Consider the following 17,251-nt stretch of genomic DNA (forward strand, 5'->3'; position numbering starts at 1 on the left):
GTTGCTGAGGTCATGGACCCTAGAGGAGAATGTACTACTACCATTTCTTAAACCAGTATAATCCACAACCGATTTCTAAATACATATCCTTATACTCACAGATAACTGTAGCCCTCAGTCCTCATCAAAAAAGCTTCTTTTAGCAGCAGATGGAGACTACTACAGAGATCCACAACTGGTCAAAATGCAGAGAACTGTCCAGGGAGATCCTCATCCCCAATTGATACAGTACAATCCCTGTATTCAAGGCTCTTACAATGTTGGGGACAGAAAGATTGTCAGAACTAAAGAATTGGGAAGTCTGTTGCCATATAGTGTCTTATATATGTGACATGGAAGCTGTACCCATGAAATTTCAACAATATAGTCTCCTAAGCAAGATCTGCACAATGATGGCACCAGATGACATTCCAACATGGGTGGATGGAGGAAATCTCACAATAGCCACCCCTGGATGAAGAGCTACAATCCATATACATGTGCTTGTGTGTGTGTGCATGTGTTTGCAATTTATAGAAGGGGTCATGAATTTTGCTTTAATTTTGTAGTTTTTAGACAGGGTTTCACTATCTGTAGTCTCAGTACTCTTGAAACTCAACTTGTTCACCAAACTGAGCTCAAACTCATAATGATCCTCCTGCCTCTGCTTCCCTAGTACTGGAACTAAAGGTGTGTGCCATTGTGGCCAGCTTGAGGAAATGAATTGAAAGGCAAGTGGGGCATGAGAAGAGTTGTAGGCAGAGAGGATGGGTTGTTAAAAATAATGTAATTATAGTACTTACATATAAAATTCTCAAAAATGATATCCAAAACTTTAAAGTAAAAATATTAACATGTGCATGTGAAATAAAGCATAGCTAAATGTAAACTTGAAAACTTGTGACAAATCCTTCACCTATAAAACCTTTGGTAAGCTATTTCTTTCACTCCTCCCTCTTTCTCCTCCTCTTCTTCCCTTTTCTCTTTGTTGATGGTTGTTTCTGATGCACAAGGCAAATTAAAGAATGCATCACTATTTATCTTATTAACACGAAAGCATTTTTAAAAAAATCTAGACCCCCTACACTCCCACCACCATTTAACTGTATCATTTCATGGCTTTCAGGAAAACAAAAGGAAGGAAGGGAGAGAGGGAGGGAGGGATCAAAGAGAAAAAGAGACCTCCTGGAAGGAGATAGGAAGGTCAAAAGGCTCATGGTGTTAAGGAAACTTACAAGATTAAGCAGCTCAGAAAATAACAAGAATGAGATGTACCTCCCCAAAGTTATATTAGTGGTAAACAACTCAGAGTGGGGAACACCTGCTAGACCCACACCAGGACAGATCTTTGGGGAGTATTTAAAATGTTGGGGGCATTTTGTGATAAAGCTACCTTTTGAGTCTCCTGTGATTAGTTTCATCTTTGCATGCTTCCCATCAGTAACAATCAATTCATTGCTTCAGCAACCTAGACTTAGGTGTAACTATAGCTTTGGTCTATTGTGAAAAACAAGAGGATGCCTTCTCTGAAGTGAATAGACAATAATTCATGTTTATTCACCTGTCCTAGGAAAAGACATGCAACACGGTGGTTACATGTATGGTTCCTTGGGACAACTGCAAAGACTATCAGTTTAATGAACTTATTTTTTTCCATTGTGGACAGTTCTGCTTGATTTTTTTTCATGGTTGACAAATGTATTATTGGTCCATAAATGTTGTGCTTCTAATTTTGTCTCTCATAAAGATAAGCTGAAATTGTATTCTATGCTACATTAGAATGTGATATTATTTAGAAAGAAGGTCATTGAAGATGTGATTATGGCATACGTTAAGATGAAGTCACAATGGTATAAAATGGTCCTTTAATTCAATTTTACTGGTGGCTCTTGCAAAAGAAGCAACAGAATGAAGTCTCCCATGTCTAGTCAGAGGAACATTAAAGACTGCAATCAAATTGCCACAAGTCAAGAAACCTCTCAGAAAACCAGAAATCAGACCAACAAGAAGCATTACTTCTTACAGAGACTTTAGGGTACCTAACTCTAATAGCACTTGATTTGATTTTTCCAGCTCACCAGAACTGTCAAATGTTTATTTCAGTTTGGCCACCAATTTGAAGTACTTTTGTAGCCCCTCAGGAACCAGTCCATCAGGGAATCAGTACATCATCTATGTCCAGTTTGCAGTACATGCTCAAGGGTAGCATACTTAAGGATGATAGGCAAACTACTGGGAGGATGGCTCAGTTAGTGAAGTGGATGGACTTTTTATGAATATATGGACCTAAGTGTGAATCCACAGCATAAACACAAAAAAATTGTAACGTGCATGCACCTATAATTCCAGGGCTGGGAAAGCAGAGACAAGAATGCTTGGGACTTACTAGCCAGATAATCTTGCTGAGATAGTGAGAACTAAGTTAGATGAAAACCCCTTTCTCAAAAATAAAGGTGTTGTAGTGATGGTTCAATGGTTACAAGCATCCGAATACTCATGAAATAAGCTTGTGACCTATGAAATCCTGTGATTCTGGGTCCAAGGGAGGCTTGCTATCTTCCAACGTACTCAAAATAAGAACCCACATTCAGGGAGAGACCCTGTATAAATATACATAAGGAAAGAGTAACAGAGGAGGACACCCAATTGTGAGCATATTGTGCACATATATTTGCAAGCACACATAAACATATGAATGATTGAGTAAATTAATGAATGAAGGAGTAGATATTTAAAAACAAAGGTAGAGAGCAATAGAGGAATGCAGCTGATTGTGACACTGGCATTCATATGCTCACACACACATGTATATACCCTGAGCACATGTATACACCACACACATATAAAAAGATGAGTCACAGAGTCAAATTTTCTCACAACAAACAGTCACAGGGTTAAATCATCCAGAACTTGAATCTTTGAGAGTTTATATTCAGTAGTTCTCCAAACTGAATCCATTGAATTTGAATGCGAAATCTTAACATGTTTAAAGGATTTGTAGGGATTTTCCTTTTTTTTTTTTTTTTTCTTTTTTTTTTTTTTTCGAGCTGGGGACCCCAACCTAGGGCCTTGCGCCGCTAGGCAAGCCCCACCACTGAGCTAAATCCCCAACCCTGAGATTTTTCTTTTGAGATACATAAAGGGCCAGACTTTAAAAGACATTGAATGAGGCTCTCTTCCCAGAGTGTGCAATACCCAAAGTATGCCCTATTGATTCAATTCCACCTCTAGTTACTGGATTGTGATAGCTTCTTTCCTAGGAAACAATGATGAACCAAGGACTGTTTAATTTGCAAATTATGCTAGTTAGCCTGGGAAATCTTCCAGATTTATTGATATTTTAGTTTGAGACTACTAAAGATCAAATGCTTCTTAATACTTAAGGAAAGAGACTCAGCACATAGTGTCTCCTCCATAAATATCTGTCAGTTTAGCTAAGGAACCAAGACTAGCATGAACCAGGCAGAAGGATAGGGTAAGCTGTTCATGCTGCAATAACAAAATACCTGAGAATGAGTCATCTGTAAGAACCTGGCTTTTTTTCCCCTTAGTTCTAGGAAGTAAGAAGCTCAAAGTGCTGAGAAATTAGGTATCCAGTGACAGCCTATTCTACATACAAACCCTTATGTCTTTCCATGATAAAATACAAAAGGGATAAAGAACCTAATTAGCACTCCAGAACCCCTTTCCCTTTGAGACAGGATCTCTATCTCAGGCTGGCCTGAACTCCCAGCCAAACCGAGAATGTCTTTGAACTTAATATCTCCATGCCAACACCTTCCAAATTCTGTGATTTCAGATGTGTACCATCAATTCTGGGTTGTTTTTTTTTGTTGTTGTTGTTGTTGTTGTTGTTGTTGTTGTTGTTGTTGTTGTGTGTGTGTGTGTGTGTTTGTGTGTGTGTGTGTGTGTTGCTTGGAATCAGGCATTATGCATGCTAGGTACTCTTTCAACTAACAACCCCAGGTGACTTTTATAAGTTACTACACCCATCCATAAGAGCATAGCTTTTCTGGTTTAATTACCTGCTAAAGTCCTTCTCTTCTAATACTATTGCTTGGTAGATTAGGATTAAACAGGGATTTGTGGAGGAGACAACATAATTTTAACCATAGAAGATGCATGTGTGGAAGACAAAGAAAGAAAAAAGAAAGAAAGACAATCCAAGGAAGACTTAGTCCTAGAGCTTTATTTAAAAGAAGCCTTGAGAAAAACCAAGGTCTATCTGATTTTGATAGAAACATGGGACTGTAACATGGGAGCAGAAGGTCTCTTAGAAGCCTCATTCTTTTCACTCCTTCCAGTTTAGTTAGCATTTCAGGGACAATGATAGTGTCTGCACTATTTCAACCATCTTAGAACTCTATTGCTCCTTCTCCAGTCATCTCCCAAAAATATCAAAGTTGATAACTGTATGGATATACAAATGCAACTTGAAGCACACTTTCTATTGCCAGCCCCCACCTCTTAGCTTCAATCACATGCAACTCCTATGTCCTATGATCTTCTTTAATAGAAAATGCTAGAGCTGCCATTGCTAGTAAGAATTCATTTTGAAATGTATACCTGGTGTAGATTCCAATATAATCCAAAAAGCAATATGTGAAATCCACCCCCTTTGTGTATTCCCCACAAAAGAGGGCCAAGTGGTTTTGCAAGGAGTCTGTACCATTTAAAGATGAATAATGTGCCTTTTCAGACAGAAATGTAAGGAGAATTAGAAAGTATCACATCTCTGAAGAATGAGAAGCTGGAAATAATTCTCTGTAGCCCATTGTTACAGCTTAGTACCTAGACTCTTAAAACTTTTATAAATCTTTGCAATAGTCAAGAGCTGTTTGGAATTTAACCATATTTACTTTCACAAAAATGTACAAAGGTATTCCAACTATTGCCAACCAATTGATTCAAAGCAGTAGAATGAAAATAAATTTGATGTTAGCTTGCTTTTTAAAAAAATAATAGCTGTGGGACAATATCAAAAATCCAAAACTTGGTGGTCTGCTCCATGATGTTATATAGGTTGTATTTTTTGGGGTTGTTCATTTGTTTACTTGCTTGTTTATCAGACACTGTTTTCCATAATCAAGGATGGCCTCAAACTTGATATGTAAGTATGGATGACCTTGAACTCTTGATCTTACTACACCCACCTCCTAAGTGCTAAGATTATGGGCACATGCCACTATGTGTGCATGTGCTCAGGGCTTTTGATATGGTATTTTAGTAAAGAATTCTTTTTCATCATGCATATGAATTCCACCAACCATTAAACCAACCAATCAGAACATCAGTAAGAAAGCTGACTCCATCTGTGAAGATGTTGCCCAGAAATTGGGTCCCAGGTCATAAAACCTTCCCTAGCTTTAGGGTAGTGATACCCAAGAGACACAACAAAATTTCTTCATCACCCAAGAGCAAACAATTAGATATTGAAATGCAAACCCCCAACCCTGCACTTATCAGCTTTTTCTGTTTCTAGGATAAAGTGCTAGACCACATAACTTATAAAAGAAATAGTTTCAGAAAGATAAGATTCCATCATAGCACGGAAGCACGGCAGCAAGGAGCAGGCATGACAACAGGAAGCTGAGAACTCATATCTTCAAATGCGAGCAGTAGGCAAAGAAACTGATCAGAAATTGATGTGAGACTACCAATACCCTTCCTCAGTATTTCCTCCCACAAGGTTTCACCTCCCAAAGGTTCCAGAATGTTCCCCAAACAGTACTTCCAAATGAGGAACAAGCATTCAAATATCTGAGCATCTCAGGAACATTTATCATTCAAACTACTACACCCACCAACATCCAATATACAATAAATGCATTCACTGCTTTATATTTCTCGATAGCATTGATCCCCATCAATATCCCTTATCTTATTCCTATTCATCATCCATTCCTTACAAATAGAATATCCATTTGCTGAGAAAAAGGTTTTTGTTTAATTTGTTTATAACTGTGACCTGGCACATAGAATTGTGTCTGATACATTCTAGATGATTTGTAAATGTTTGTTGAAACATTGGCTGTTACAAACATTAGTTTTTACTACATTTGTTTATTTGTTCATGTACATATGTGGTTGTGCACACCTGCAGGTCAGTGGGAACTTATGGGAGTTAGTTCTCTCCCTCCACTACATGAGTTTCAGAAGTCAAACCAAGATTGTCAGGGTTGATGGCAACAACTTTTACCCACTGAATTATCTTACCAGTCCTGATACAAATGCAGCAAGTTCATATGTTAAACTGAGTCAGACCAAAGAATGTTCAGACTTACTCTACTTATTGATAAGAAAGCTAATTTATTTTTTGACCAATTTTATCTTATTGAAGCAAAGACTTGATAATGATGAAGGAGAGGAGGGAGGAGAGAGAGAGAGAGAGAGAGAGAGAGAGAGAGAGAGAGAGAGAGAGAGAGAGAGAGAGAGAGAGACTGACTGACTTATGGGGCCCAGACTGGCTTCAAACTCATAATCTTGAACTTCTGATCACCCTGCTTCTACCCCTCAATGCTGGGATTTCAGGTAACACTTGTCTCTTACTTGGGAATATATTATGTTGATCTACCTGATAATATCTGAATGATAAGCAGTATCTACATTTTTTTCCATAATCTAGCTTCTTCTCCCAGTTTTGTGTACTAACCCAGGTGATTCAATAACAGAGATGGGGAAGGGAGTCTTTGACTCAAAGAACACAGGAGTAGGTGACATTCTTCCGGAGAACAGGAAAATACCTAAACCCTAGTTCTAGACACTCAACTAGGAGATCTCTCTCACCTATGCAGAGATCAGAGTTACTTTCCCACTTGGTCTATTTACTGCAGAGCACAGAGCAAGAAAAAACAGTGCACATCTACTTTTCTAACTGTAGGTCTGTGCTGCAGATGTGGTGGTAGGCACCACCTTCATTAAGGCTCCCACTACATGGACCCTTGGCAAGTCTTTATTGAAATGGCAGGTTTACAGTGCAAGAGGATCCTCTAGGAAAGTGGAGTCCACCATCACTGAAGTCAGGATTCTTTTAGACTTCAGGAACTCTAGGCCCTCTTATCCACACTTCCAACATTAGCTCTTCTTTTGTGTTTCCTACACAAAAATTATCCAAGATGCTTTAAGATACAGACACACTTGGGAGACCAAAACAAGTTTGGGGCTATATAGTGAGTTTTGGCAAGCCAGGTGTGAATAATCACACCTCCTTTTTTAAAAAAAAAAAAAAGCATGGTGGTTTATATTTGCAATCCCAGCTCTTTGGAGATGGAGGCAGAAGGCTCTGGGTTCAAGGGGAAGGAAGGAAGGAAGGAAGGAAGGAAGGAAGAAGGAAGGAAGGAAGGAAGGAGGAGGAGGGAGGGAGGGAGGGAGGGAGGGGAGGAGGGAGGACAAAAACAACCTACATACAAACAAAAACACCTAATAAACAGATCAAAGGAATTTTAAGTAACTTACAGAGCAAAACTGAAAAGCACGATTGTTTGCACAAAAAATTCACTAGGAATTTCGATATACCAGAGTATTAAATCAAGTGCAGAGCCCTTTCTAATTGGACCCTTGTACAACTGCAGAGGCTTCTGGTCCACGAAACCAGCCCTGCATGCCCCTTCAATTCAGTAATTATTTGGTTTGATTATGACTAAGATTCATTAATATTTTCTGTATGCACTTAAGTTAAAAACCTTGATTTTACCACAGGGAAAAAGAAAATACAAAAGATTTTTACAATTGACTTTTTTAAATTGCAACTGACACATGCTTCCAAACTTATTCTAGTGCTCAAAACCCTCACTCTGGCTGTAGCCTCCCCAGGGTGAAATCATTATGACAACATTCTTAAGAAAGCCTTTCAACCCATACATAAGTTATAAAATGTAGTCAAGAATCCCCTTTTGATTCCCCCTTTTAAAAACAAAAATGGCATATTTTCTCATATGGAAAATTGATATGATTTGAAGTTTTATTACTCATAACTCACATGAAATTTAAAAGAACTCTAAACATGATTATTGCTGAATGTAAATTTATTGTCACAGCAATAGAATTCATTATGATTCCTGAAAAAAATTAAATTACTGTCAACCAGCTTCCTCTTCTCCTAAGCAGTTAAGAAAGAAAAGCAAGTACACTGCTCTGGCAATTTCATCTGGAAGAAAGGTTCAACCCCCAAACCAGCCTAAGCATCTTAGAGAGTCTATGTGCCCTCTCCCTTCATGGTACCTAAGATCTTCCTCAGAAGTATATCTTAAACAGATATTCTTTACTGCCCTGAGTTATGATGGCCATGGTTATACATGGAAGATAACTGAAACCTCCTTTTCTTCTCTTCTTTCTCTTCTATGGAAACCCAGTTTCTTCCTAGATAAGGATGCATGTTTCCAGTTTGAGTTCTGGAAGCCAGTGGGTGGTGCTATGTGAGAGAATGTTTGACACGTCCCTATATTCACAACTCATAGGTTCTCCTTGACCTAGATCTTCCATGAGACTATCCAATTAGTTGTTTATGGTGGGGCCATTCAGATACAAGAAGTGAGGTAACCAGAACCCTCTGAAAATACAGCATCTTGGAATATCATCACTCATCTTGACCCAGGATGTCACCTGCAGCTACATCCTGAACCTGAAGACAGGTATTTGTAGAAAACATTAATGATTTCTTCTTCCCTGGGATTTTAGTGGGTTCCAGAAAGGACTTTGTGGAGGTTGCTGCTGGTCCTCTGGCCAGATCCCCTGGCCCAATGGTTTTCAACCTTCCTAATGCTGCAACCCTTTAATATAGTTCCTCATGTTGTGGTGACCCCCCCCAACTATAAAATGTTTTCCATTGCTACTTCATAACTGTAATTTTGCTGCTTTTATAAATCATAATGTAAATATCTGATATGAGACTCCTGTGACAGGGTCATTCAACCCCCAAAGGCTGAGAACCAGTGTCCTAGATGTTCCTTTATGTGTTCTGTGCACCCGTGCTTTGATTCTAACACCTCGCACCTGTAGCTGTCTTTGAGGAACTACCATTTCACTGAACCTGTGAAAGACCCGATAGGTGTATGTCCATAACTATAGCCTTGAAAGCTTTTAAGAAATAGCTAACTGGTACAGAATTATGAAAATTCCAAACCCTTATTCTAAGAAAAACAAACTGAGGTAAAAATCAAGGTTTCTAATCTAACAATGCTATGGATTTACTTTGAAATGTTCCCGATATGTTCATGTGAGAATGCTTCTTCCCTAGATGATGGTTCTTTTGGGCAAAGCTGTGAAACATTTAGGAAGTGGAACCTAATGTGGGTAGTAAGCCACTAGGAGCTGTCCAATCCTTGAATCGTCTACCCAGGTCTGCCTCTAGCTTGAAGTCTCTGTTTCCTAGTTAAGCACAATGTGAGGAGCCCCCAGGTTCTCCCTGCCATGCTCCACTCTACCAGGACTCCTGTTCTATGATAGGCTGAAGTCCTTTGGAAAATAAGGTCAAATAAGCCTTTCCTTCCTTGAATTACTCCTGTCAGGTATTTTGACACTAGAACCAGGAAACAAATGTACCAGGGAATGAGAAAGGGGTTGAGATACCACCTAAACTCACCACCACTGACTTCTCCAGAATACTTCACTGGTTTCTTCCATACATACTCCTTCATAATTAGCTTTACCCAAATGATTTTTCATCCTAGCCCATGCTCGGAAGGAAAGGCATGTGTGATGATGATAAAAACACTGGTAAGTAAGCTGACTCTTAACTTAGTCTGCAGAAGAGGCAAAACATCATCCAACTTTCCACAGTCAGAGAATAATAATAGATCATCAACCCAGCAGTGATTCATTCCTCCTATTGTTAGAAAACATTCATTAAGCCCCAAGCGAACCAACACTAGAGCAATTCCTTTGTGGTTGTGGTGGTTTGAAAAAGAATGGTTCTATTGGCTTGTAGATTTGGATGCTTGTGGACTGTTGGAGGAAGTACATCACTGGGGGTGGGTTTTGGGAGGTCTCTCTCTTCCTGCTGCCTATCCATCAGGATGTAGAGCTCTCAGTTACCTCTCAACCCATGTCTGCCCGTGTGAGCCTGTGTGATGTCATGCTTCACACTATGATGATGATAATGGCCTGAACCTTTGAAACTCTAAGCCAGTTCCAATTTCATGCTTCCTTTTATAAGCACTGAGGTGGTCATGGTATCTCTTCACCACAGAAGAACATTGACCAAGACAAGGATATTTTAACATTTTGTATGCTTAATAGTTATTGTCATCTTGGCTGATTATCAGGCACTAGAGGCAGGTAACAAATCATTTCTCCCTGAATCACAAGGCCTTACACAAGGCCTTACAGCTCAGGACATAGTTTATATACTAGGCCATAACACCATTGAGAAATGTTTAGAACTTTCACCAACTCTAGAAAATATTCATCTCACTGACTATCATTTGGGGTTTTAGCAGCAGAAAGCAGAAGACAAAGGTGAATGGAATTCTGGAGAAAATTTAACAAGGGAATATTTACACAGGTAGGGGTGGAGAAAAAAGGACCAACAATGAAGGCAAGCAAGTTGGAACTTTTAAGTGGTAGAGAAGCTGATATTATTCTTAGGTCTAGGGCGAGGGAGGGGGAAAAGGAGAAACCATGGGAACCTATAATCTAGAAAATGCTGCTAGACAGGAGCCAAGGACTCCAGTAGAATAATATCACTGCCAACATAATGGAAGTACAGACAAACACTACGTTTTTCCCTTCAGCTCTCAGATCTCTTCCTAATGACTTGCTGTGGGCAAACACAGCTAGAAGGTACACCACAGAGAGACTTGAATGTTACAATCTAAAGCAGTCCAAATCAGTTTGGGAAAGCTACAGAATGATCTGGAAGGACAAGTGGGAAATAAACTTAACATTGAACAATAACTCGAACCCTACACTAGGCATGGCACTTGACTCCAGTTACAAGCAAGCCCTAGATAACGCTAGCTCTTGTTCTAGCAATTTGCATCAGAATGTTTCATATTTACTATTTCCCATCAGTGTCCCCTCCTACCTATATCTCTGTTTTTTAGGTTCCAAGATGTGTGCCTCCTTTTGCTTCTAGATCTGATATTATTTCTGAATCTCTTTTATGTGTTTACCCTTTCTTTATAAGGTCCCAATGACAAATTAAAGTACTATTCCATTGAAGTTCACTCTGGGGAACCTATGAATTTATTGAATTTATTTTAAGAGCACAGCTAAAGGTTTGCCTACAGCTGCTTCACAGGGAAGTTTTCATCTGTGGATGATGGCTTCCTCATAGCCACAGAGGCGGAATGCCCCCACACCAGTTACCTTCCCATGGTTCATATAATCCAACATCTCCTGAGACCACAGCCCCTTTACAATTAGGGCCCACTTACACGCAAATGGCTGGGAGATGCAGAAGAGATGAGCTTGAATGTGAAGTAAGGGTTTGAAGCCCCTTCCATCTCCACCTTCTGTGGAAACATTAAACAGTCAACATGCCCACTCCTGATGGTCTTTTGCAAGCAGGCACAGCTAATCTGATGCAAATGAAAGCTATTTCTCTCAGAGGCCCATGTTTGTATTTTCCCTAATTTATTGCACCTCACTTGTCAGTGGGTTACTGGATCTCGATGAGCAAGTCTCATTTTGGGAGTTTCTAGGAGAAATTTTCCCACAGTTGATTCAGATTTATGGTGCCAGCCCCAGCCACTCAGCAGCCAGTTGCTCAACTGCTAAAAATTCAATATTCAAAAATAATAGGGCATTTTTATAGTCAGGAGTAGACCAACTTAAGACAATGCCTTTGGTATGGTACATGTACACAAATTTAGAGGATTTTTAGCTTTTAAGGGGTAATCTATTAGAAATAACTTGGCCTAAATTTTGTGTGTTTATAGCGAACATAGACTAATCAAAAAACTTCCTTTCTATGTAGGGAATGGGTCTGATTTTTCTAAAGAGCAAAATAATGTGAACAGCCTTCCAGTCTCCATCTGCGTCGAGAGCTAAGGCTGTCCTATAGCCCTCCATACCCAAATCTTACCCTGACTAGAGAGAGCTGGTCTCCCAGAAGTGCTCTCACTCCTAAACCCACCAGTGAGATCACCACTTTCATTCCAATAGTTGTCCAAAGAGAGACCCTCCAGGAGAACACAGGGCACAGCAACTACACAGCAGCCTGGGATACAATCCTTCTGGTCTCCATCTCAGAACTAAGGCTTTTCCAAGCCCTTCCTTACCAAAATTCCACCTGGAGAGATCTGGTCTCCCAGGAGTGCTCTCACTCCTAAGATCACAGGCTCACAGGTCCACAGGAGGGACAAGCTCCAGTCAGAGACAGCAAGACCAACTAATACCACGAATAACCAGATAATGAGAGGCAAGCTCAAGAACCTTATCAACAGAAACCAAGGCTACTTGGCATCATCAGAACCCAGTTCTTCTATCCCAACACACTGGAAAAGCAAGACTTAGATTTAAAATCACATCTCATGATGATAGAGGACTTTAAGTAGGACATAAATAGGAGAATCTCAGCAGTCCTCAGTTGCTGCTGCATCCTCTGCCCATCGCCATGGATGCCTACAAGTTGGTGCTGATTTGACATGGTGAGAGCACCGGGAACTGGGAGAACTGCTTCAGCAGCTGGTTACATCTACCTGAGCCCAGCAGGCTTCAAGGAGGCTAAACACAGCAGGCAGGCAATGCAAGGTGCTGGCTATGAGTTTGGCATCTACTTCACTTCTGTGCAGAAGAGAGCAATTTGGACCCTCTGGACAGTCCTGGATGCCATTGACCAGATGAGATTGCCAGTGGTCAGGACTTGGTGCCTAGATGAGTGACACTATGGGGGTCTAATGGGTCTCAATAAAGCCAAAACTGCTGCTAAGCATGGTGAGGCACAGGTAAAGATCTGGAGACAATCTTACAATGTTCCACCTCCTCCAATAGAGCCTGATAATCTATCCCTTCTACAGCAACATCAGCAAGGATTGCAGACATGCAGACGTTGCTGAGTACCAGCTACCATGTGAGATCCTGAATGATACTATTGCTAGAGTACTGCCCTTCTGGAATGAAAAAATTGTCCCCCAGATTAAGGAGGGAAAAAGGGTCTTGATTGTTACCCATGGCAACTGACTTTGGGGCATTGTCAAAAATCTGGAGGGTCTCTCAGAAGAGGAAATCATGGAGCTGAACCTGCCAAGGGGTAGTCCCATCGTCTATGAATTGGAAAAGAACTTGAAGCCCATCAAGTCCATGCAGTTCCAGGAGATGAGGAGACTGTGCAGAAAGGCATGGAAGCTGTGCCTGCTTAGGGCAAGGTGAAAAAGTGAAGGCAAAGAGGCAGACTCCTACCCCAACATCCTCCCTGCCTGTTCCTGCTTCCTGTACTCTGCCCTGTATCTACCACATTGACTACATCTTTAGGATCTTCAGTTTAAGTTGTAGCTGCAGATGGGGCTCCCATTTTTTTAATATTTTATCCCCTGCACTTCTAGGGGTGCAGGTTCTTGGTACCCTGTACCAGGAGAATTGATAGTAAGTATAATTTTTCTTAGCTCTTTGTTTACTAAGAGTCTACTTAGGAAAAAGTCAGGGAGGAACTGCACTGTGGTATGACCAACGAGAAGAAACTGCAATCCAGTTTTGCCCCTGGAACCTGTCTGCACTCTTTTCAAAATTAGGTAACTGAGGGCATAGTAATTCCAGTGGAGAGTGAAAGTAACATCATGGTCATTAAAAGATCCTAGTTTCTCTTTGACCTTAAATGAGTGCTGGCCCTAGAAGGTTGTCAAGTCTATGTGTTACATTTACTTTTACAAAAAAAGTGTGTGTGTGTGTGTGTGTGTGTGTGTGTGTGTGTGTGTGTGTGTGTGTGTGTGTGTATATATCCCATTCCATTCCTCATATCAAATGGGATAAACTCCTTGTACCTCTTGCTGTGTTTGGATCCCTTTGCCTTGTTCTGTAGAGGTAAAGTACCTCTTGATCACGTCCAAGTTTCTGTCTTTTACTGTCTACATCATGTTCCAGCTGCTTGACACTACTGTATGGGTTCAGAACTCATTTGGCCATAACAACTAAGTCTCTTTCCAGATCAGTATAATAAAGGAGTGATGTGTAATTAGAAAAAAAGGACATAAATAACTCCCTAAAAAAATACAAGAGAGCACAGGTAAACAAGTAGAGGCCCTTGAAGAGAAAACACAAAAGTCCATTAAACATTTACAGAAAAACACAACCAAAAAGGTGAAGGAATAGAAAAAAAAATCTGGGATCTAAAAATGGAAAGAGAAACAATAAGAAATCACAGAGGGAGACAAACCTGATGATAGAAAACCTAGAAAAGAGATCAGAAGTCATAGATGTGTAAGACCCGACCTGAGTCTTAATGACCAGGAGAGTCCTATGAATGAGATATGGGACCAGGGACCAATGCAATAGTATGAGGATTATTATTATTCCAACAAGTTGGGATCTGCATAACTCCCTAGGACAAGCGACCCTGAACAATCCTTAAAGTACAGTTCTATACATTTCATAAAGAGCGAGTTACAGAGATGGAGATTGAGCATAGTGGAGCATTAGTGAGCTCAATCAACCCTTAGGTCTCTATAAACAAGGGCAGAGCGGGAGTCCTTGAAAGGTATTCCTTTAGGTAAAGTTGAGATAGTCCTGCTGTGAGGGCAGGGCTCCTGGTGACTTCCAGGAACTGCCCCAGAAGTGATTGCTGCACTCCCTCCTGGATGGGAGGGGCTGTCTGAGGCTGGTGGAAAAATACTAGCTCTCACAGATGCAAACATCACCAACAGACTATAAAAGATAAAAGAGAGAATCTCACAGGCAGAAGATACCATAGAAACCATTGACACAATAGTCAAACAAAATGCAAAATGCAAACAGCTCCTAACACAAAACATCCAGGAAATCAAGGACACAATAAGATCAAACCTAAGGGTAATAGGTATAGAAGACAGAGAAGACACCCAGCTCAAAGGACCAGTAAATACCTTCAATAAAATCATAGAAGAAAATTTCCCTAACCTAAAGAAAAAGATGCCCATAAACATACAAGAAGCCTACGGAACTCAAAATGGATTAGACCAGAAAAAAAATTCCCATCACATAATAGTCAAAACACCAAATGAACAACAACAACAACAACAAAAAGACAGAATATTAAAAGCAGTAAAAAAAAAGGTCAAGTAACATATCTAGGCAGACCTATCAGAATTACACCAGACTTCTCACCAGAGACTTTGAAAGCCAGAAGATCCTGGGCACAAATGCCAGCCCAGGTTACTATATCCAGCAAAACTCTCAATTACCGTAAGATGGAGAAACCAAGATATTCCGTGACAAAACCAAATGTACACAAAATCTTTCTGCAAATCCAGTACTACAAAGGAAAATAGATGGGAAAACTCCAACACAAATAGAGAAACTACAACCTAGAAAAGGCAAGAAACTAATCTTCTTTTAACAAATCCAAAGGAAGATAACCACACAAATATAAGTCCACTTCTAACAACAAAAATAAAAGAAAGCAATAACACTTTCCCTTAATATCTCTTAATATCAATGGGCTCAATTTCTCAATAAAATGACATAGGCTGGGCTGGAGAGATGGCTCAGCAGTTAAGAGTAGTGATTGTTCTTCTAGAGGTCCTGAGTTCAATTTCCAGCAACCACATGGTGGCGTACAACTATCTGTAATGGGATCTGATGCCCTCTTCTGGTGTGTTTGAAGATACCAACAGGATATCCACATAAATTAAATAAATAAATAAATAAATAAATAAATAAATAAATCTTAAAATAAAAAGATAAAGACTAACCAACTGTATATGTGAACAGGACCCAACATTTTGATGAATACAGGAAGTGCAACTCAGGGACAAAGATAGACACTACCTCAGAGTAAAAGGCTGAAAAACAATTTTCTAAGGAAATAGGTCCAAGAAACATGTTGTAGTAGCTATTCTAATATCGAAAAAAAATCGACTTTCAACCAGAAGTTATCAAAACAGATGAGTAAGGACACTTCATACTCATCAAAGGAAAAATCTACCATGATGATCTGTCAGTTCTGTACATCTATGCTCCAAATGCAAGGGCAACCACATTCATAAAAGAAACTTTACTAAAGCTCAAAGCATATGCTACACCTCACACAATAATAGTAGGAGATTTCAATACCCCACTCTCATCAATGGACAGACCATAGAAACAGAAACTAAACAGAGACAGAGTGAAACTAATGCAAGTTATAAACCAAGGGATTTAACAAATACGTATAAAACATTTCATCCTAAAACAAAATAATATACCTTCTTCTTAGCACCTCATGGTACCTTCTCCAAAACTGACCATATAATCGCTCACAAAGCAGGCCTCAACAGATACAAGAAGATTCAAATAATCCCATGTGTCCTATCAGATCACTACAGACTAAGGCTGGTCTTCAATAACAAAAACAACAGAAAGTCCACACACACAGGGAAGCTGAACAACTCTCAATGATAACTTGGTCAAGGAAGAAATAAAAAAAAAAAAAAAAAACTAAAGACTTTTTAGAATTTAATGAAAATGAAGTCACAACACACCCAAACTTATGGGACACAATGAAAGCAGTATAAAAGGAAAACTCATAGCTCTGAGGGCCTCCAAAAAGAAACTGGAGAGAGCATACACTGGTAGCTTGACAGGACACCTAAAACCTATAAAACAAAAAGAAGCAAATACACTCAAGAGGCATAGATGGCAGGAAATAATCAAACTCTGAGCTGAAAGCAAACAAGTAGAAACAAAATGATACAAAGAATCAACAGAACCAAGAGTTGGTTCTTTGAGAAAATCAACAAGATAAACTCTTAACCAGAATAACTAGAGGGCACAGAGACAGTATCCAAATTAACAAAATCCAAAATTTAGGGAGATATAACAACAGAAAATGAAGAAAATCAAAAAAATATCAGATCCTACTAAAAAAGCCTATATTCAACAAAACTTGAAAATCTTGAGGAAATGGGCAATTTCCTAGACAGATACCAGATACCAAAGTATTATCAGGATCAGATAAACCATCTAAGCAGTCCTATAACTCCCAAAGTAATAGAAGCAGTCATTAAAAGTCTCCCAACCAAATAAATGCCAGACCTAGATAGGTTTAGTGCAGAATTTTATCAGACCTTCAAAGAAGACCTAATACCAATACTCTTCACAATATTCCACAAAATAGAAACAGAAGAAACACTATCCAACTCATTCTTTGAAGACAAAATTA

At 39.5% G+C, this 17,251-nt stretch overlaps 1 pseudogene; it reads left to right on the forward strand.

Annotated features, from left to right (window-relative positions):
* Window positions 1-12,535: 12,535 nt before the first annotated feature.
* LOC116889167 lies at window positions 12,536-13,298 on the forward strand (annotated as a pseudogene).
* The last annotated feature ends 3,953 nt before the right edge of the window (window positions 13,299-17,251 follow it).

The sequence above is a fragment of the Rattus rattus genome, chromosome X (assembly GCF_011064425.1).
Source record: "Rattus rattus isolate New Zealand chromosome X, Rrattus_CSIRO_v1, whole genome shotgun sequence".
Taxonomy (NCBI): domain Eukaryota; kingdom Metazoa; phylum Chordata; class Mammalia; order Rodentia; family Muridae; genus Rattus; species Rattus rattus.